This window comes from Bombina bombina, chromosome 2 (genome assembly GCF_027579735.1).
Source record: "Bombina bombina isolate aBomBom1 chromosome 2, aBomBom1.pri, whole genome shotgun sequence".
NCBI lineage: Eukaryota > Metazoa > Chordata > Amphibia > Anura > Bombinatoridae > Bombina > Bombina bombina.
In genome coordinates, this window is record NC_069500.1 from 412,168,669 (window position 1) to 412,190,507 (window position 21,839).

General features: G+C 42.6%; 1 protein-coding gene across 2 annotated transcripts in view; it reads left to right on the forward strand.

The window, feature by feature from the left end:
* Nucleotides 1-21,839, forward strand: part of GNB1L (G protein subunit beta 1 like) — a 321,108-nt gene that overhangs the window by 68,766 nt on the left and 230,503 nt on the right. The gene's annotated exons all lie outside the window — the stretch shown is intronic.

Sequence of the window (21,839 nt, forward strand, 5' to 3'; positions counted from 1 at the left end):
TTTATTTTGCTTACTTTTCTTGTAATTTAGCTCTGAAGTATGTGGATTTTCCTATACTCACAACAGTTTGTAGTGTATTCTCCAGATCTCATAAGCTTAAAGGGACAGTTAACAAATTTTTATATAACATGTTAGTTGTGCATAATAAAACAACTATGCAATATACTTTAAGTATGTATTTTTCTCCCTTTTCATGCAATTTAGTTCTGAAAATTTTAATTGTGACAGGTAAGTATAAAACAATGCAGTTTATAATAACATAATGACCGGTACTTGCCTAATTGCAGACTCAAGCCCAGATTTCACTTCCAAAAAAGGCAGATAGTGGGTGGAGTTTATCTGTTCAAAACTAATTGCAGCAAGCAAGATGTTTATTTTAAAAATGTCTAGACTTGGCTGATAGCAACAGAAATGCCTTGTAATTACAAGGTGCTTATTGGTCCCTTTAGCCTTGCTTCATCCTACACATTGATTGAGTGGTCACTTAAATGTTTGTCTATTTGGCTTTGGCAAAAGGAAAACAGATAAGAGGTTTTTGAAAGAATATTTCACTTGACTGCAATGCTGTTTTTGTTAACTAGGCAGTTTAAATGTTTTTTAAAGCATTTCAGGCCAGATTACAAGTGGAGAGCTAAAATTCACCTAACCTGTCGGAGGCTGTCGTACTGCTCGAGAGTAAAATTCTTTCAAATTTTATTTATACAATATTAAATGAAAATACAAAACAATACAAAAGTACATGGATCCATAGGTGTAATTAGTTTAAAAATCTTGTAATTTGTTTATTATTTTCTGTAATTTAGTGTTTTTTTTTTGTACTTTAGCTAATTTTATTTAATTGTATTTAATTGTATTTAATTTAGGGAATTAATTTAATTATAGTGTAGTGTTAGGTGTAATTGTAACTTAGGTTAGGTTTTATTTTACAGGTAAATTTGTATTTATTTTTGCTAGGTAGTTATTAAATAGTAAATAACTATTTACTAACTATTCTACCTAGTTAAAATAAATACAAACTTGTCTGTAAAATAAAAATAAACCCTAAGCTAGCTACAATGTAACTATTATACTAGCCCTTAGTATTTAATGTCCCTTTAACATTAGCTTGAGGTGATGGCTGCATAAAGTATGAGAGAATTTTATATTGATTAGTTAAATCTTTTGCTATCTGCAAGTCATGGACAAACTCAGTTTGTTTTCTTCTAGACTTTGATATAACATTTTTCTTTGTTTATATCATTAGACTTTCTGGGAGTAGTGCCTTTTTGCTGAAAGTACAGTAGTGCAATTCCTTTACAATGTATGGCTGCGTTTAACATAGAACTAAAGTAATCTGAGCATAACTGTACATTTACTACATTGGGTCTTTGAGAGGTTGATCATTCTATTTATATTTAGTTAAAATTTATGATCATAGTGATCCTTCAAGTTAGAAAGTTTGCCAATTTGTCTGCAATGGTGTGGACATTTTACATGATTCATACAGAAATATTTACTTCTGTGAAGTTTTCATAGTCTCTAATATGTTGGTGTGTGAAGAGTGGCCAGTTAACTAGTAGCCAAGAGGGAGAAATGACAGACAAAAACACTGATTAAAAAAAAAAATCAGCCTGACACATTTGGAGTATAAGAATGATGAATGTTTATGTTAATGCACGGCTTTTACATATTAGAATGATTAATGCTTATGTTAATTTATGACTTTTACATATTGATTAATTGCATTTGGTTTACTGGCCGAAACAGAGCAAGTGGCAATGAGATCCATATGTTTGCTGGCAAACTCCCTTGAAAAATCATTAAAATAGCTTTCCATTTTGCACTCTGACTAGATCAGCAGTTGTTATACATGCAACAGCTAGACTGGGAAAGGAAAGACAAACGAAAGAAAGAAAAACAAAGTTTTGTTGTGTTTTGCACGAAAAGTACTATTGTTCAGGGGCCTCTCAGCCAAATGTATTCATATTATAGGCTTTTGTTTCTAGGAACTGTTTTCATCTTGCAGATGTTCATTCTCTCTCTCTCTCTCTCTCTCTCTCTCTCTCTCTCTCTCTCTCTCTCTCTCTCTCTCTTTGTCGCTCGCTCTCCATCCTCTCTTCCTCTTCTCTCTCTTTCTCTCTATCTCCCTCTCTCCCTCCATCTTCTCTTCTTCCTCCTCGCTCCATCTTCTCTTCCTCTTCTCTCTCTCTCTCTCTCTCCCTCTCTCTCCATTCTCCTCTCCCTCTCTCTCCATCCTCTCTCTCTCTCTCTCTCTCTCTCTCTCTCTCTCTCTCTCTCCATTTTCCTCATTTTCTCTTCTCCCTCTCTTTCTTTCTCTCCCTCCTCTCTTTCTCTTCTCTCTCTCTCTCCCTCTCTCTCTCTCTCTCTCTCTCTCTATCCTCTTTTCCTCTTCTCTTTCTCTCTCTCTCTCTCTCTCTCTCTCTCTCTCTCTCTCTCTCTCTCTCTCTCTCTCTCTCTCTCTCTCTCTCTCTCTCTCTCTCTCTCTCTCTCTCTCTCTCTCTCTCTCTCCATCCTCTCTTCCTCTTCACTCTTTCTCTTGCTCTCTTTTGCTCTCTCTCTCTCTCTCTCTCTCTCTCTCTCTCTCTCTCTCTCTATATATATATATATATATATATATATATATATATATAGATAGATATATATATGAGATCTATCCTTGCACACTGTGATTGTGTCTTTCACTTGCTTGCTCAAGTAAACCAACATTGGCAAGAGTTTTGGAGTTCCTCGTTTTCTTCTTCATATTATATATATATATATATATATATGTAACAGAAACAGATGCACTCTCAGGACTTCCACAAACTTCTTTAATGGATTGTTTTCGGGGTTCACAACCCCTTCATCAGCATCAACTTACAAACAAACATATCACAATTTATAGTGTTTCAAAACAACATCTCACCAATCCTGGATTGGTGAGATGTTGTTTTGAAACACTATAAATTGTGATATGTTTGTTTGTAAGTTGATGCTGATGAAGGGGTTGTGAACCCCGAAAACGTTCCATTAAAGAAGTTTGTGGAAGTCCTGAGAGTGCATCTGTTTCTGTTACATATACCTTTCATATTTGCACCCAGGCTGATGTCTCTTGGTGGGCTGAACTGGAAATTGTTTGCATATATATATATATATATATATATATATATATATATATATATACAGTATATATGTATATCTATATCTATATACTGTATATATGTGTGTGTATATATATATATATATATATATATATATATACATACTGTGTGTATGTGTATATATATATATATATATATATATATATATGCTCTTTCTCTCTCGCGTGTTCTCTCTCTCCATCCAAGCTCGCTTCCTCTTCTCTTTCTCCTACATTGGTGTGTCCGGTCCACGGCTTCATACTTACTTGTGGGAATATTCTCTTCCCCAACAGGAAATGGCAAAGAGAGCACAGCAAAAGCTGCCCATATAGCTTCCCCTCTGGCTCCGCCCCCCAGTCATTCTCTTTGCCGCTCTGAACAAGTAGCATCTCCACGGGGATGGTAAAGAGTATGTGGTGTTAGTTGTAGTTTTTATTTCTTCTATCAAGAGTTTGTTATTTTAAAATAGTGCTGGTTTGTACTATTTACTCTACAACAGAAAGTGATGAAGAGTTCTGTTTAAAGAGGAGTATGATTTTAGCAGCAGTAACTAAAATCCATTGCTGTTCCCACGCAGGACTGTTGAGCCCAGAGAACTTCAGTTGGGGGGAACAGTTTGCAGACTTTTCTGCTCAAGGTATGACTAGTCCATTTTCTAACAAGAAAGTAATGCTAGAAGGCTGTCATTTTCCCTTATGGGATCGGTAAGCCATTTTTCTTAGACTCATAACAGAATGAAGGCTTATTAATGGGCTATATACTGGTTGACACTATTGTGGGCTAAATCGATTGATTTATACAATATTTATATGTTTTTTTGGAGTGTTTTGGAACTTGTAAACACTTTGGGAACGTTTGTTATTCGCCTGGCATTCGTTTAGACACCTAATCTAGTCAGGAAGGGCCCTTCACTCTGGTATGCAGAGGGAGGAGGCCTCATTTTCGCGCCTTAATTGCGCAGTTACTTCTGGAAGCAGTGCATGCAGCTTCATGTGAGAGGGTCCTGTGGCCATAAAAAACGATTCTAGAAGGCTTATTTCTGTGGTGAATAACCCCCAAGGAAAGGTAAAGCCGCAGCAAAGGCTGTGGCAGAGACTGTAGTGGGTTTAAACTGGTAAATTGAACAAATAGCTCCGGTTTGCTCATTTAAGGGGTTACAAACTTGAAATTTGGTGTGCAATACTTTCAAAGCATTAAGACACTAGGGTGCAAATTGTATTAGCTTTTCTCAGGTCTCACGGATGGAAGGTGAACGTGGAAAAGAGTTCCCTATCCCCGTCTACAAGGGTTCCCTTTCTGGGAACAATAATAGATTCTGTAGAAATGAAGATCTTTCTGACAGAGGTCAGAAAATTAAAGCTTCTAAATGCTTGTCAAGTTCTTCAATCTATTCCTCAGCCTTCCATAGCTCAGTGCATGGAAGTAATAGGTCTAATGGTTGCAGCAATGGACGTGGTTCCTTTTGCTCGAATTCATCTAAGACCATTGCAACTGTGCATGCTCAAACAGTGGAATGGGGATTATGCAGACTTGTCTCCCCAGATTCAAGTAGACCAGTTTACCAGAGACCGTTGGTGGTTGACTCAGGATCACCTGTCTCAGGGAATGAGTTTCCGCAGACCATAGTGGGTCATTGTCACGACCGACGCCAGTCTATTAGGCTGGGGCGCGGTCTGGGACTCCCTGAAAGCTCAGGGTCTATGGTCTCGGGAAGAGTCTCTTCTCCCGATAAACATTCTGGAACTGAGAGCGATATTCAATGCGCTCTGGGCTTGGCCTCAACTAGCGAAGGCCGGATTCATAAGATTTCAGTCGGACAACATGACGACTGTAGCTTACATCAATCATCAGGGGGGAACAAAGAGTTCCTTGGCGATGAGAGAGGTATCCAAGATCATCAAATGGGCGGAGGATCATTCCTGCCATCTATCTGCAATTCACATCCCAGGAGTAGACAACTGGGAGGCGGATTATTTGAGTCGTCAGACTTTCCATCCGGGGGAGTGGGAACTCCACCCGGAGGTCTTTGCCCAGTTAACTCAATTATGGGGCATTCCAGATATGGATCTGATGGCATCTCGTTAGAACTTCAAGGTTCCTCGCTACGGGTCCAGATCCAGGGATCCCAAGGCGACACTAGTGGATGCATTAGTGGCACCTTGGTCGTTCAACCTAGCTTATGTGTTTCCACCGTTTCCTCTCCTTCCCAGGCTCGTAGCCAGGATCAAACAGGAGAAGGCCTCAGTGATTCTGATAGCTCCTGCGTGGCCACGCAGGACCTGGTATGCAGACCTGGTGAATATGTCATCGGCTCCACCATGGAAGCTACCTTTGAGACAGGATCTTCTAGTACAAGGTCCATTCGAACATCCAAATCTAGTCTCTCTGCAGCTGACTGCTTGGAAATTGAACGCTTGATTTTATCTAAGCGTGGGTTTTCAGATTCAGTTATAGATACTCTGGTCCAAGCCAGAAAACCTGTGACTAGGAAAATTTACCATAAAATATGGAAAAAATATATCTGTTGGTGTGAATCCAAGGGATTCTCTTGGAGTAAAATTAAAATTCCTAGGATTTTTTCCTTTCTCCAAGAGGGTTTGGATAAAGGGTTGTCAGCGAGTTCTCTAAAAGGACAGATATCTGCTCTGTCTGTTTTGTTACACAAACGCCTGGCAGCAGTGCCCGATGTACAAGCATTTGTACAGGCCTTAGTCAGAATCAAGCCTGTTTACAGACCCATGACTCCTCCATGGAGTCTAAATTTAGTTCTTTCAGTTCTTCAAGGGGTTCCGTTTGAACCTTTGCATTCCATAGATATTAAGTTACTATCTTGGAAAGTTCTGTTTTTGGTTGCTATTTCTTCTGCTAGAAGAGTTTCTGAATTGTCTGCTTTGCAGTGTGATCCACCCTATCTGGTATTCCATGCAGATAAGGTTGTTTTGCGTACCAAACCTGATTTTCTTCCAAAAGTGGTTTCCAACAGGAATATTAACCAGGAAATAGTTGTTCCTTCTCTGTGTCCGAATCCAGCTTTGAAGAAGGAACGTTTGTTACACAATTTAGATGTGGTCCGTGCTTTAAAATTCTATTTAGAAGCAACAAAGGATTTCAGACAAACATCATATTTGTTTGTGGTTTATTCTGGTAAGAGGAGAGGGCAGAAAGCTACTGCTACCTCTCTTTCTTTCTCCAACATTGGTGTGTCCGGTCCACGGCGTCATCCATAACTTGTGGGAATATTCTCTTCCCCAACAGGAAATGGCAAAGAGCACAGCAAAAGCTGTCCATATAGTCCCTCCCAGGCTCCGCCCCCCCCAGTCATTCTCTTTGCCGCTCTGAACAAGTAGCATCTCCACGGAGATGGTGAAGAGTATGTGGTGTTTAGTTGTAGTTTTTTATTATTCTATCAAGAGTTTGTTATTTTAAAATAGTGCTGGTATGTACTATTTACTCTGAAACAGAAAGAGATGAAGAGTTCTGTTTATAAGAGGAGGATGATTTTAGCAGCAGTAACTAAAATCGATTGCTGTTCCCACACAGGACTGTTGAGCTGAGAGAACTTCAGTTGGGGGGAACAGTTTGCAGACTTTTCTGCTTAAGGTATGACTAGCCATTTTTCTAACAAGACTGTGTAATGCTGGAAGGCTGTCATTTTTCCCCTCATGGGGATCGGTAAGCCATTTTCTTTGTCTCATACAGAATAAAGGGCTTATTATGGGCTATAAACTGGTAGACACTTTTATGGGCTGAATCGATTGCTTTATTTAGGTATTATATACAGTTTGAAGTTGAATTTCACACTTTTATATCTTTGGGGAACGTTTTTTTACGCCAGGCATTGTTTAGACACCTTCCTAGTCAGGAAGGGCCTTTCTCTGTAGTAGGCAGAGCCTCATTTTCGCGCCATTACTGCGCAGTTACTTTTGAGAGCAGTACATGCAGCTGCATGTGTGTGGGTCTGGAATTCACTGAAAAGGTTCCTAGAAGGCTTCATTTGGTATCGTATACCCCCCTGGGTTTGGTGAAGTCGCAGCAAAGGCTGGGGCTGGGACTGTAAGGGGGTTAAAGCGGTAAACTGCTCCGGTTTCCACATTTTAAGGGTTAACAGCCTGAAATTTGGGGTGCAATGCTTTGAATGCTTTAAGACACTGTGGTGAAAATTTGGTAAAGATTGGATAATTCCTTCATAGTTTTTCACATATTCAGTAATAAAGTGTGCACTGTTTAACATTTAAAGAGACAGTAACGGTTTTGTTTTAAAACGGTTTTTGTGCTTTATTAACCAGTTTAAGCCTGTTTAACATGTCTGTGCCTTCAGATAGATCATGTTCTGTATGTATGGAAGCCAATGTGATTCCCCCTTCTAATATGTGTGATAATTGTGCCATAGCGTCCAAACAAAGTAAGGACAGTACTGTCACAGATATTAAAGTTGCCCAAGATGATTCCTCAGATGAAGGAAGTAGACATAGTTCTACATCATCTCCTTCTGTGTCTACACCTGTTTTGCCCACGCAGGAGACCCCTAGTACTTCTAGCGCGCCAATGCTTGTTACTATGCAACAATTGACGGCAGTAATGGATAACTCCATAGCAAATATTTTATCCAAAATGCCAGCATTTCAGAGAAAGCGCGATTGCTCTGTTTTAAACACTGTAGAGCAGGAGGGCGCTGATGATAATTTTTCTGTCATACCCTCACACCAATCTGAAGTGGCAATGAGGGAGGTTTTGTCAGATGGGGAAATTTCTGATACAGGAAGAATTTCTCAGCAAGCAGAACCTGATGTTGTGACATTTAAATTTAAATTAGAGCATCTCCGCGCATTGCTTAAAGAGGTGCTATCTACTTTGGATGATTGTGATAATCTGGTCATCCCAGAAAAATTGTGCAAGATGGACAAGTTCCTAGAGGTCCCGGTGCACCCTGACGCTTTTCCAATACCCAAGCGGGTGGCGGACATAGTGAATAAGGAGTGGGAGAAGCCAGGCATACCTTTTGTCCCTCCTCCTATATTTAAGAAATTATTCCCTATGGTCGACCCCAGAAAGGACTTATGGCAAACAGTCCCTAAGGTCGAGGGGGCGGTTTCTACACTAGCCAAACGCACGACCATTCCTATTGAGGACAATTGTGCTTTCAAAGATCCTATGGATAAAAAATTGGAGGGTTTGCTTAAAAAGATTTTTGTACAGCAAGGTTACCTCCTTCAACCTATTTCGTGTATTATTCCTGTCACTACAGCAGCGTGGTTCTGGTTCGAAGAACTAGAAAAATCGCTCAGTAGGGAAACTCTGTATGAGGAAGTTATGGACAGAATTCACGCACTTAAGTTAGATAATTCGTTTATTTTAGATGCCGCTTTGCAGTTAGCAAGATTAGCGGCGAAAAATTCAGGGTTTGCAATTGTGGCGCGCAGAGCGCTCTGGCTAAAGTCTTGGTCGGCGGATGTATCTTCCAAGACAAAATTGCTTAATATCCCTTTCAAAGGTAAGACCCTTTTTGGGCCAGAATTGAAAGAAATTATTTCAGACATCACTGGGGGTAAGGGCCATGCCCTCCCACAAGATAGGCCTTTCAAGGCTAAGAATAAGTCTAATTTTCGTTCCTTTCGCAATTTCAGGAATGGACCGGCTTCCAACTCTGCAGCCTCTAGACAAGAGGGTAACGCTTCCCAGACTAAACCAGCTTGGAAACCGATGCAAGGCTGGAACAAGGGTAAACAGGCCAAGAAGCCTGCTGCTGCTACCAAGACAGCATGAAGGGGTAGCCCCCGATCCGGGACCGGATCTAGTAGGGGGCAGACTCTCTCTCTTTGCTCAGACTTGGGCAAGAGATGTTCAGGATCCCTGGGCACTAGAAATAGTCTCTCAGGGTTATCTTCTAGAAATCAAGGAACTACCCCCAAGGGGAAGGTTCCACATGTCTCACTTATCTTCAAACCAAATAAAGAGACAGGCATTCTTACATTGTGTAGAAGACCTGTTAAAGATGGGAGTGATACACCCAGTTCCAACTGTGGAACAAGGTCAGGGGTTTTACTCAAATCTGTTTGTAGTTCCCAAAAAAGAGGGAACTTTCAGACCAATTCTGGATTTAAAGATTCTAAACAAATTTCTCAGAGTTCCATCGTTCAAAATGGAAACTATTCGAACGATTTTACCTACAATCCAGGAGGGTCAATTTATGACTACCGTGGATTTAAAGGATGCGTATCTACATATTCCTATCCACAAAGATCATTTTCAGTTCCTAAGGTTCGCCTTTCTGGACAAGCATTACCAGTTTGTGGCTCTTCCATTCGGGCTAGCCACTGCTCCAAGGATTTTCACAAAGGTGCTCGGGTCCCTTCTAGCGGTTCTAAGACCAAGGGGTATTGCAGTGGCACCTTACCTGGACGACATCCTAATCCAAGCGTCGTCCCTTTCCAAAGCAAAGGCTCATACAGACATTGTTCTAGCCTTTCTCAGATCTCACGGGTGGAAGGTGAACGTAGAAAAGAGTTCCCTGTCTCCGTCGACAAGAGTTCCCTTCTTGGGAACAATAATAGATTCTTTAGAAATGAAGATTTTCCTGACAGATGTCAGAAAGTCAAAGCTTCTAAACGCTTGTCAAGTTCTTCACTCTATTCTGCAGCCTTCCATAGCTCAGTGCATGGAAGTAGTAGGGTTGATGGTTGCAGCAATGGACATAGTTCCTTTTGCTCGAATTCGTCTAAGACCATTACAACTGTGCATGCTCAAGCAGTGGAGTGGGGACTATACAAACTTGTCTCCAAGGATTCAAGTAGACCAGATGACCAGAGACTCACTCCGTTGGTGGCTGACCCAGGATCACCTGTCCCAGGGAATGAGCTTCCGCAGACCAGAGTGGGTCATCGTCACAACCAGCGCCAGTCTATTAGGCTGGGGCGCGGTCTGGGATTCCCTGAAAGCTCAGGGTCTATGGTCTCGGGAAGAGTCTCTTCTCCCGATAAACATTCTGGAACTGAGAGCGATATTCAATGCTTTCCGGGCTTGGCCTCAACTAGCGAAGGCCGGATTCATAAGATTCCATTCAGACAACATGACGACTGTTGCTTACATCAACCATCAGGGGGGAACAAGGAGTTCCCTGGCGATGAGAGAGGTGTCCAAAATCATCAAATGGGCGGATGGATCACTCCTGCCATCTATCTGCGATCCACATCCCAGGTGTGGACAACTGGGAGGCGGATTATCTGAGTCGTCAGACTTTCCATCCGGGGGAGTGGGAACTTCACCCGGAGGTGTTTGCCCAGTTGACTCAATTATGGGGCATTCCAGACATGGATCTGTTGGCGTCTCGTCAGAACTTCAAGGTTCCTTGCTACGGGTCCAGATCCAGGGATCCCAAGGCGACTCTAGTGGATGCATTAGTGGCGCCTTGGTCCTTCAACATAGCTTATGCGTTTCCACCGTTCCCTCTCCTTCCCAGGCTGGTAGCTAGGATCAAACAGGAGAAGGCCTCAGTGATTCTGATAGCCCCTGCGTGGCCACGCAGGACTTGGTATGCAGACCTGGTGAATATGTCATCGGCTCCACCATGGAAGCTACCTTTGAGACAGGATCTTCTAGTGCAAGGTCCATTCGAACATCCAAATCTAATTTCTCTCCAGCTGACTGCTTGGAAATTGAACGCTTGATTTTATCCAAGCGCGGGTTTTCGGATTCAGTGATAGATACTTTGGTCCTAGCCAGAAAACCCGTGACTAGAAAGATTTACCATAAAATATGGAAAAGATATATCTGTTGGTGTGAATCCAAGGGATTCTCATGGAGTAAGATTAAAATTCCCAGGATCCTCTCCTTTCTCCAAGAAGGTTTGGATAAGGGATTGTCAGCGAGTTCTCTAAAGGGACAGATTTCTGCTCTATCTGTCTTGTTACACAAACGACTGGCAGCTGTGCCAGATGTTCAAGCTTTTGTGCAGGCTTTGGTCAGGATCAAGCCTGTTTACAGACCTTTGACTCCTCCCTGGAGTCTAAATTTAGTTCTTTCAGTTCTTCAAGGGGTTCCGTTTGAACCATTACATTCCATAGATATCAAGTTATTATCTTGGAAAGTTCTGTTTTTGGTTGCTATTTCTTCTGCTAGAAGAGTTTCTGAATTATCTGCTTTGCAGTGTGACCCACCCTATCTGGTGTTCCATTCAGATAAGGTTGTTTTGCGTACCAAGCCTGGGTTTCTTCCAAAAGTTGTTTCCAACAAGAATATTAACCAGGAAATAGTTGTTCCTTCTTTGTGTCCGAATCCAGTTTCAAAGAAGGAACGTTTGTTACACAATTTAGATGTAGTCCGTGCTTTAAAGTTCTATTTAGAAGCAACAAAGGATTTCAGACAAACTTCTTCTCTGTTTGTCGTTTATTCTGGTAAGAGGAGAGGTCAAAAAGCTACTGCTACCTCTCTCTCCTTCTGGCTGAAAAGCATCATCCGATTGGCTTACGAGACTGCCGGACGGCAGCCTCCTGAACGAATCACAGCTCACTCTACTAGGGCTGTGGCTTCCACATGGGCCTTCAAGAACGATACTTCTGTTGATCAGATATGTAAGGCAGCGACTTGGTCTTCTCTGCACACTTTTGCCAAATTCTACAAATTTGATACTTTTGCTTCTTCGGAGGCTATTTTTGGGAGAAAGGTTTTGCAAGCCGTGGTGCTTTCTGTTTAGGTAACCTGATTGGCTCCCTCCCTTCATCTGTGTCCTAAAGCTTTGGTATTGGTTCCCACAAGTTATGGATGACGCCGTGGACCGGACACACCAATGTTGGAGAAAACATTATTTCTCTTGTTAAGTGTAGTCAGTCCACGGGTCATCCATTACTTATGGAATATATCTCTTCCTAACAGGAAGCTGCAAGAGGATCACCCAAGCAGAGCTGCTATATAGCTCCTCCCCTCACATGTCATATTCAGTCATTCTCTTGCAGCCTAACTAAAGATAGGTCGCTGTGAGAGGTCTGTGGTGTTTTTTTAACTTAGTTTATTTCTTCAATCAAAAGTTTGTTATTTTTAATGGCACCGGGGTGTGCTGTTTGTTCTCAGGCAGCATTAGAAGAAGAATCTGCCTGCGTTTTCTATGATCTTAGCAGACGTAACTAAGATCCACTGGCTGTTCTCATCTGAGGAGTGAGGTAACTTCAGAAAAGGGGAATAGCATGCAGGGCCCCCCTGCAAACGAGGTATGTGCAGTAAATTATTTTTCTGAGGAATGGAATTGACTGAGAAAATACTGCTGATACCAATGTAACGTAAGTTCAGCCTTAAATGCAGTGATAGCGACTGGTATTAGGCTGATGAGTGTGTGTACACTGAATGTATTTTTCTAAGGAATGGAATTGACTCTGAAAATACTGTTAATACTGAAATAATGTATGAGCCTTAACTGCAGTAAAAGCGACTGGTAGCAGGCTTATTAATAACACTTCATAACTTTTAAAATGTATGTTCAAAACGTTTAATGGCATGTTAATCGTTTTTTGTGAGGTACTTGGTGATAAAACTTATTGGGGCATGATTTTTACCACATGGACATCTTTGTTTTCTGCATAGAAACAGTTATCTGAGCTTCCCCACTGTTGTAATATGAGTGGGAGGGGCCTATTTTAGCGCTTTTTTGCGCAGTAAAAATTCAGTCACAATCTGTCTACTTCATCCTCCATGATCCAGATCGTCTCTAGAGAGCTCAGGGGTCTTCAAAATTCATTTTGAGGGAGGTAATCAGTCACAGCAGACCTGTGACAGTGTGTTTTGACTGTGTTAAAAACGTTAATTATTAAATTGTTATCCGTTTTTGGGTATTAAGGGGTTAATCATCCATTTGCTGGTGGGTGCAATCCTTTGCTAACTTAATACATTTACTGTGAAAAATTGGTTGCTATAACTATTTTGGTTCATTGTTATTTCAACTGTGACAGCTTTTTGTGCTTCTTAAAGGCACAGTAGCGTTTTTTATATTGCTTGTAAATTTATTTAGAAAAGTATTTCCAAGCTTGCTAGTCTCATTGCTAGTCTGTTTAAACATGTCTGACTCAGATGAATCTCTTTGTTCACTATGTTTAAAGGCCAATGTGGAGCCCAATAGAAATTTGTGTACTAATTGCATTGATGTTACTTTAAATAAAAGTCAATCTTTACATGTAAAGAAATTATCACCAGACAACGAGGGGGAAGTTATGCCGACTAACTCTCCTCACGTGTCAGTACCTTTGCGTCCCGCTCAGGAGGTGCGTGATTTTGTGGCGCCAAGTACATCAGGGAGGCCCTTACAAATCACTTTGCAAGACATGGCTACTGTTATGACAGAAGTATTATCTAAATTGCCAGAATTAAGAGGCAAGCGCGATAGCTCTGGGTTAAGGACAGAGCGCGCGGATGAGGTGAGAGCCATGTCAGATACTGCGTCACAGTTTGTAGAACATGAAGACGGAGAGCTTCATTCTGTGGGTGACGGATCTGATCCAGGGAGACTGGATTCAGAGATTTCTAATTTTAAATTTAAGCTTGAGAACCTCCGCATATTGCTAGGGGAGGTATTAGCGGCTCTGAATGATTGTAACACGGTTGCAATTCCAGAAAAATTATGTAGGTTGGATAGATACTATGCGGTACCGGTGTGTATTGACGTGTTTCCTATACCTAAAAGGCTTACAGAGATTATTAGCAAGGAGTGGGATAGACCTGGTGTGCCTTTTTCCCCTCCTCCCATATTTAGGAAAATGTTTCCTATAGACGCCACCACACGAGACTTATGGCAGACGGTCCCTAAGGTGGAGGGAGCAGTTTCTACTTTAGCTAAGCGTACCACTATCCCGGTGGAAGATAGTTGTGCCTTTTCAGATCCAATGGATAAGAAATTAGAGGGTTACCTTAAGAAAATGTTTGTTCAACAAGGTTTTATCTTACAGCCCCTTGCATGCATTGCGCCTGTCACTGCTGCGGCGGCATTCTGGTTTGAGTCTCTGGAAGAGGCCATTCGCACAGCTCCATTGGATGAAATTATGAACAAGCTTAAAGCACTTAAGCTAGCTAACGCATTTGTTTCTGATGCCGTCGTACATTTAACCAAACTTACTGCTAAGAACTCCGGATTCGCCATCCAAGCGCGCAGAGCGCTATGGCTTAAATCCTGGTCAGCTGACGTGACTTCTAAATCTAAATTGCTTAATATTCCTTTCAAAGGGCAGACCTTATTCGGGCCCGGCTTGAAAGAAATTATAGCTGACATTACGGGAGATAAGGGCCATGCTCTACCTCAGGACAGGGCCAAATCAAAGGCCAAACAGTCTAATTTTCGTGCCTTTCGTAACTTCAAGGCAGGAGCAGCATCAACTTCCTCCGCTCCAAAACAGGAAGGAGCTGTTGCCCGTTATACAGGGCTGGAAAGTTAACCAGTCCTGGAACAAGGGCAAGCAGGCCAAGAAACCTGCTGCTGCCCCTAAGACAGCATGAAGAGAGGGCCCCCTATCCGGAAACGGATCTAGTGGGGGGCAGACTTTCTCTCTTCGCCCAGGCTTGGGCAAGAGATGTCCAGGATCCCTGGACGTTGGATATCATATCTCAGGGATATCTCCTGGACTTCAAAACTTCTCCTCCACGAGGGAGATTTCATCTTTCAAGGTTATCAGCAAACCAAATAAAGAAAGAGGCGTTTCTACGCTGTGTACAAGACCTCTTACTAATGGGGGTGATCCACCCAGTTCCGCGGACGGAACACGGGCAAGGATTCTATTCAAATCTATTTGTGGTTCCCAAGAAAGAGGGAACCTTCAGACCAATCTTGGACTTAAAAATCCTAAACAAATTCCTAAGAGTTCCATCATTCAAAATGGAAACTATTCGAACCATCCTTCCCATGATCCAAGAGGGTCAGTACATGACCACAGTGGACTTAAAGGATGCCTACCTTCACATACCGATTCACAAGGATCATTATCGGTACCTAAGATTTGCTTTCCTAGACAGGCATTACCAGTTTGTAGCTCTTCCCTTCGGATTAGCTACGGCTCCAAGAATCTTTACAAAAGTTCTGGGCTCACTTCTGGCGGTACTAAGATCGCGAGGCATAGCGGTGACTCCGTACCTAGACGACATTCTGTTACAAGCGTCAAGTTTTCAAACTGCCAAGTCTCATACAGAGATAGTTCTGGCATTTCTGAGGTTGCATGGGTGGAAGGTGAACGTGGAAAAGAGTTCTCTATTACCACTTACAAAGGTTCCCTTTCTAGGGACTCTTATAGATTCTGTAGAGATGAAAATTTACCTGACGGAGGCCAGGTTATCAAAACTTCTAAATGCTTGCCGTGTCCTTCATTCCATTCCACACCCGTCAGTAGCTCAGTGCATGGAAGTAATCGGCTTAATGGTAGCGGCAATGGACATAGTTCCATTTGCGCGCCTGCATCTCAGACCGCTGCAATTGTGCATGCTAAGTCAGTGGAATGGGGATTACTCAGATTTGTCCCCCCTGCTAAATCTGGATCAAGAGACCAGAGATTCTCTTCTATGGTGGCTTTCTCGGCCACATCTGTCCAAGGGGATGACCTTTCGCAGGCCAGATTGGACGATTGTAACAACAGACGCCAGCCTTCTAGGCTGGGGCGCAGTCTGGAACTCCCTGAAGGCTCAGGGACTATGGACTCAGGAGGAGAAACTCCTCCCAATAAATATTCTGGAATTAAGAGCAATATTCAATGCTCTCCTAGCTTGGCCTCAGTTAGCAACTCTGAGGTTCATCAGATTTCAGTCGGACAACATCACGACTGTGGCTTACATCAACCATCAAGGGGGAACCAGAAGTTCCCTAGCGATGTTGGAAGTCTCAAAGATAATTCGCTGGGCAGAGTCTCACTTTTGCCACCTGTCATCGATTTACATCCCAGGCGTGGAGAACTGGGAGGCGGATTTTCTAAGTCGCCAGACTTTTCATCCGGGGGAGTGGGAACTTCATCCGGAGGTCTTTGCTCAACTGATTCATCGTTGGGGCAAACCAGATCTGGATCTCATGGCGTCTCGCCAGAACGCCAAGCTTCCTTGTTACGGATCCAGGTCCAGGGACCCGGGAGCGGTGCTGATAGATGCTCTGACAGCCCCTTGGGTCTTCAACATGGCTTATGTGTTTCCACCATTTCCGATGCTTCCTCGTTTGATTGCCAAGATCAAACAGGAGAGAGCTTTGGTGATTCTGATAGCGCCTGCGTGGCCACGCAGGACCTGGTATGCAGACCTAGTGGACATGTCGTCCTGCCCACCGTGGTCTCTGCCTCTGAAACAGGACCTTCTAATTCAGGGTCCTTTCAACCATCCAAATCTAATTTCTCTGAGGCTGACTGCATGGAGATTGAACGCTTGATTCTATCAAAGCGTGGCTTCTCGGAGTCGGTTATTGATACCTTAATACAGGCTAGGAAGCCTGTTACCAGAAGAATTTACCATAAGATATGGCGTAAATATTTATATTGGTGCAAATCCAAGAGTTACTCATGGAGTAAGGTTAGGATTCCTAGGATATTGTCTTTTCTACAAGAGGGTTTAGAAAAGGGCTTATCTGCTAGTTCGTTAAAGGGACAGATTTCTGCTCTGTCTATTCTTCTACACAAACGTCTGGCAGAAGTTCCAGACGTTCAGGCTTTTTGTCAGGCTTTAGCTAGGATTAAGCCTGTGTTTAAGACTGTTGCTCCGCCGTGGAGCTTAAACTTAGTTCTTAACGTTCTTCAGGGCGTTCCATTTGAACCCCTTCATTCCATTGATATGAAGCTGTTATCCTGGAAGGTTCTGTTTTTGATGGCTATTTCCTCGGCTCGAAGAGTCTCTGAGTTATCTGCCTTACATTGTGATTCTCCTTATCTAATTTTTCATTCAGACAAGGTAGTTCTGCGTACTAAACCTGGGTTCTTACCTAAGGTAGTTACAAACAGGAATATCAATCAAGAGATTGTTGTTCCATCACTGTGTCCTAACCCTTCTTCAAAGAAGGAACTGGACGTAGTCCGTGCCCTGAAGTTCTATTTGCAGGCAACTAAAGATTTCGTCAAACTTCTTCCCTGTTTGTCGTTTACTCTGGACAGAGAAGAGGTCAAAAGGCTTCGGCTACCTCTCTCTCTTTTTGGCTTCGTAGCATAATACGTTTAGCCTATGAGACTGCTGGACAGCAGCCTCCTGAAAGGATTACAGCTCATTCTACTAGAGCTGTGGCTTCCACCTGGGCCTTTAAAAATGAGGCCTCTGTTGAACAGATTTGCAAGGCTGCAACTTGGTCTTCACTTCACACTTTTTCAAAATTTTACAAATTTGACACTTTTGCTTCTTCGGAGGCTATTTTTGGGAGAAAGGTGCTTCAGGCAGTGGTTCCTTCTGTTTAAGGTTCCTGCCTTGTCCCTCCCTTCATCCGTGTACTTTAGCTTTGGTATTGGTATTCCATAAGTAATGGATGACCCGTGGACTGACTACATTTAACAAGAGAAAACATAATTTATGCTTACCTGATAAATTTATTTCTCTTGTAGTGTAGTCAGTCCACGGCCCGCCCTGTCTTTAAGGCAGATCTAAATTTTAATTAAAGCTCCAGTCACCACTGCACCCTATGGTTTCTCCTTTCTCGTCTGGTTTTGGTCGAATGACTGAATATGACATGTGAGGGGAGGAGCTATATAGCAGCTCTGCTTGGGTGATCCTCTTGCAGCTTCCTGTTAGGAAGAGATATATTCCATAAGTAATGGATGACCCGTGGACTGACTACACTACAAGAGAAATAAATTTATCAGGTAAGCATAAATTATGTTTTATGCTTACCTGATAAATTACTTTCTCCAACGGTGTGTCCGGTCCACTGCCCGCCCTGTTTTTTTTAAAATAAGGTTTGAAAAATGTCTTTCTTTATACACTACAGTCACCTCGGCACCCTATAGTTTCTCCTTTTTTTCTCCTATCCGTCGGTCGAATGACTGGGGGGGCGGAGCCTGGGAGGGACTATATGGACAGCTTTCTCTTGTTAAGTGTGTTCAGTCCACGGGTCATCCATTACTTATGGGATATATTCTCCTTCCCAACAGGAAGTTGCAAGAGGATCACCCAAGCAGAGCTGCTATATAGCTCCTCCCCTCACATGTCATATCCAGTCATTCTCTTGCAAGTCTCAACGAAGGAGGTTGTGAGAGGAGATAGGAGTTTTTTACTTAATTATTCTTTAATCAAAAGTTTATTATTTTAAAATGGCACCGGAGTGTGCTGTTTTTTCTCTCAGGCAGTATTTAGAAGAAGAAAATCTGCCTGCGTTTTCTATGATCTTAGCAGACGTAACTAAGATCCACTGGCTGTTCTCGCACATTCTGAGGAGTGGGGTAACTTCAGAAAAGGGAATAGCATGCGGGGTCCCCCGCAAATGAGGTATGTGCAGTATATTTTCTAGGAATGGAATTGACTAAGAAAACACTGCTGTTACCCATATGATGTAAGTACAGCCTTTAATGCAGTAGTAGCGACTGGTATCAGGCTGATAAATGTATGCGCAGTTGAGTTATTTTCTAGGGACTAGAATTTGACTGAGAAAATACTGTTAATACTGAAATAAATGTATGAGCCTTAACTGCAGTAGAAGCGACTGGTAGCAGGCTTAGTGATAACTTTGCATAACACTGGAAAAGTTGTTTTTAAAACGTTTACTGGCATGTTATTCGTTTTGTGAGGTACTTTGGTGATAAATCTTTTTGGGCATGATTTTTTTCCATATGGCTAACGTTTATTTCTGCATAGAAACCGTTGTAACAGGTCTCCCACTGTTGTAATATGAGTGGGAGGGGCCTTTTTTTAGCGCCTTGTTGCGCAGTTAAAATTCTAGCACAGTCTTCCTGCTTCTTCCTCCTTGATCCAGGACGTCTCCAGAGAGCTCAGGGGTCTTCAAAATTCATTTTTGAGGGAGGTAATCAGTCACAGCAGACCTGTGACAGTGTGCTTGACTGTGATAAAAGCGTTAAATCTGAAATTGATTATCCATTTTTTGGGTATTGAGGGGTTAATCATCCGTTTGCTAGTGGGTGCAATCCTCTGCTAAATTCATACATTTACTGTTAAATTTGTTGGCTATAACTGAATTAGTTCATTGTTATTTCAACTGTGACAGTTTTTTTGTGTTTTTGAAAGCGCTGAAGCGTTTTTTCTATTTCTTGTAAATTTATTGAAAGTTTTTTCCAAGCTTGCTAGCCTTCATTGCTAGTCTGTTTAAACATGTCTGATACAGATGAATCTACTTGTTCAGTATGTTTAAAAGCCAATGTGGAGCCCAATAGAAATATGTGTACCAATTGTATTGATGTTACTTTAAATAAAAGTCAGTCTTTACCAGTAAAGAAATTATCACCAGACAACGAGGGGGAAGTTATGCCGCCTAACTCTCCTCACGTGTCAGTACCTCAGGAGGTGCGTGAGATTGTGGCGCCAAGTACATCAAGGCCCTTACAAATCACTTTGCATGATATGGCTAATGTTATGAAAGAGGTATTATCTAATTTGCCTGAGTTAAGAGGCAAGCGCAATAGCTCTGGGTTAAGGACATAGCGCGCCGATGATACGAGAGCCATGTCTGATACTGCGTCACAATTTGCAGAACATGAGGACGGAGAGCTTCATTCTGTGGGTGACGGCTCTGATCCGGGGAGACCGGATTCAGAAATTTCAAATTTTAAATTCAAGCTTGAGAACCTCCGTGTATTGCTAGGGGAGGTGTTAGCTGCTCTGAATGATTGCGACACGGTTGCAATCCCAGAGAAATTATGTAGGCTGGATAAATACTATGCGGTGCCGGTGTGTACTGACGTTTTTCCTATACCTAAAAGGCTTACAGAGATTATTAGCAAGGAGTGGGATAGACCCGGTGTGCCCTTTTCCCCTCCTCCGATATTTAGAAAAATGTTTCCAATAGACGCCACCACGCGAGACTTATGGCAGACGGTCCCTAAGGTGGAGGGAGCAGTTTCTACTTTAGCCAAGCGTACCACTATCCTGGTGGAGGATAGCTGTGCTTTCTCAGATCCAATGGATAAAAAATTAGAAGGTTACCTTAAGAAAATGTTTGTTCAACAAGGTTTTATATTACAGCCCCTTGCATGCATTGCGCCCGTCACTGCTGCAGCGGCATTCTGGTTTGAGTCTCTGGAAGAGGCTATTCGCACAGCACCATTGGATGAGATTATGAGCAAGCTTAGAGCCCTTAAGCTAGCTAATGCATTTATTTCTGATGCCGTTGTGCATTTAACCAAACTAACGGCTAAGAACTCCGGATTCGCCATCCAGGCGCGCAGAGCGCTATGGCTTAAATCCTGGTCAGCAGATGTTACTTCTAAATCTAAATTGCTTAATATTCCTTTCAAAGGGCAAACCTTATTCGGGCCCGGCTTGAAAGAAATTATTGCTGACATTACTGGAGGTAAGGGTCACACCCTTCCTCAGGACAGGGCCAAATCAAAGGCCAAACAGTCTAATTTTCGTGCCTTTCGTAATTTCAAGGCAGGAGCAGCATCAACTTCCTCCGCTCCAAAACAGGAAGGGACTGCTAATCGTTACAGACAGGGTTGGAAAGGCAACCAGTCCTGGAACAAGGGCGAGCAGGCCAGAAAACCTACTTCTGCCCCTAAGACAGCATGAAGAAAGGGCCCCCTATCCGGAAACGGATCTAGTGGGGGGCAGACTTTCTCTCTTCGCCCAGGCTTGGGCAAGAGATGTCCAGGATCCCTGGGCGTTGGATATCATATCTCAGGGATACCTTCTGGACTTCAAAACTTCTCCTCCACAAGGGAGATTTCATCTGTCAAGGTTATCAACAAACCTAATAAAGAAAGAGGCATTTCTACGATGTGTACAAGACCTCTTAGTAATGGGAGTGATCCACCCGGTTCCGCGGACGGAACAAGGGCAAGGTTTTTACTCAAATCTGTTTGTGGTTCCCAAAAAAGAGGGAACCTTCAGGCCAATCTTGGACCTGAAGATCTTAAACAAATTCCTAAGGGTTCCATCGTTCAAAATGGAAACTATTCGAACCATCCTACCCATGATCCAAGAGGGTCAGTATATGACCACAGTGGACTTAAAGGATGCCTTCCTTCACATACCGATTCACAAAGATCATTATCGGTACCTAAGGTTTGCCTTTCTAGACAGGCATTACCAGTTTGTAGCTCTTCCCTTCGGGTTGGCTACGGCCCCGAGAATTTTTACAAAGGTTCTGGGCTCGCTTCTGGCGGTACTAAGACCGCGAGGCATAGCGGTGGCTCCGTACCTAGACGACATTCTGATACAAGTGTCAAGTTTTCAAAATGCAAAGTCTCATACAGAGATAGTTCTAGCATTTCTGAGGTCGCATGGGTGGAAAGTGAACATGGAAAAGAGTTCTCTGTTACCACTCACAAGGGTTCCCTTTCTAGGGACTCTTATAGATTCTGTAGAGATGAAGATTTACCTGACGGAGTCCAGGTTATCAAAAATCCTAAATGCTTGCCGTGTCCTTCATTCCATTCCAAGCCCATCAGTAGCTCAGTGCATGGAAGTAATCGGCTTAATGGTCTCGGCAATGGACATAGTGCCATTTGCGCGCCTGCATCTCAGACCGCTGCAACTATGCATGCTAAGTCAGTGGAATGGGGATTACTCAGATCTGTCCCCTTTACTAAATCTGGACCAGGAGGCCAGAGATTCTCTTCTCTGGTGGTTGTC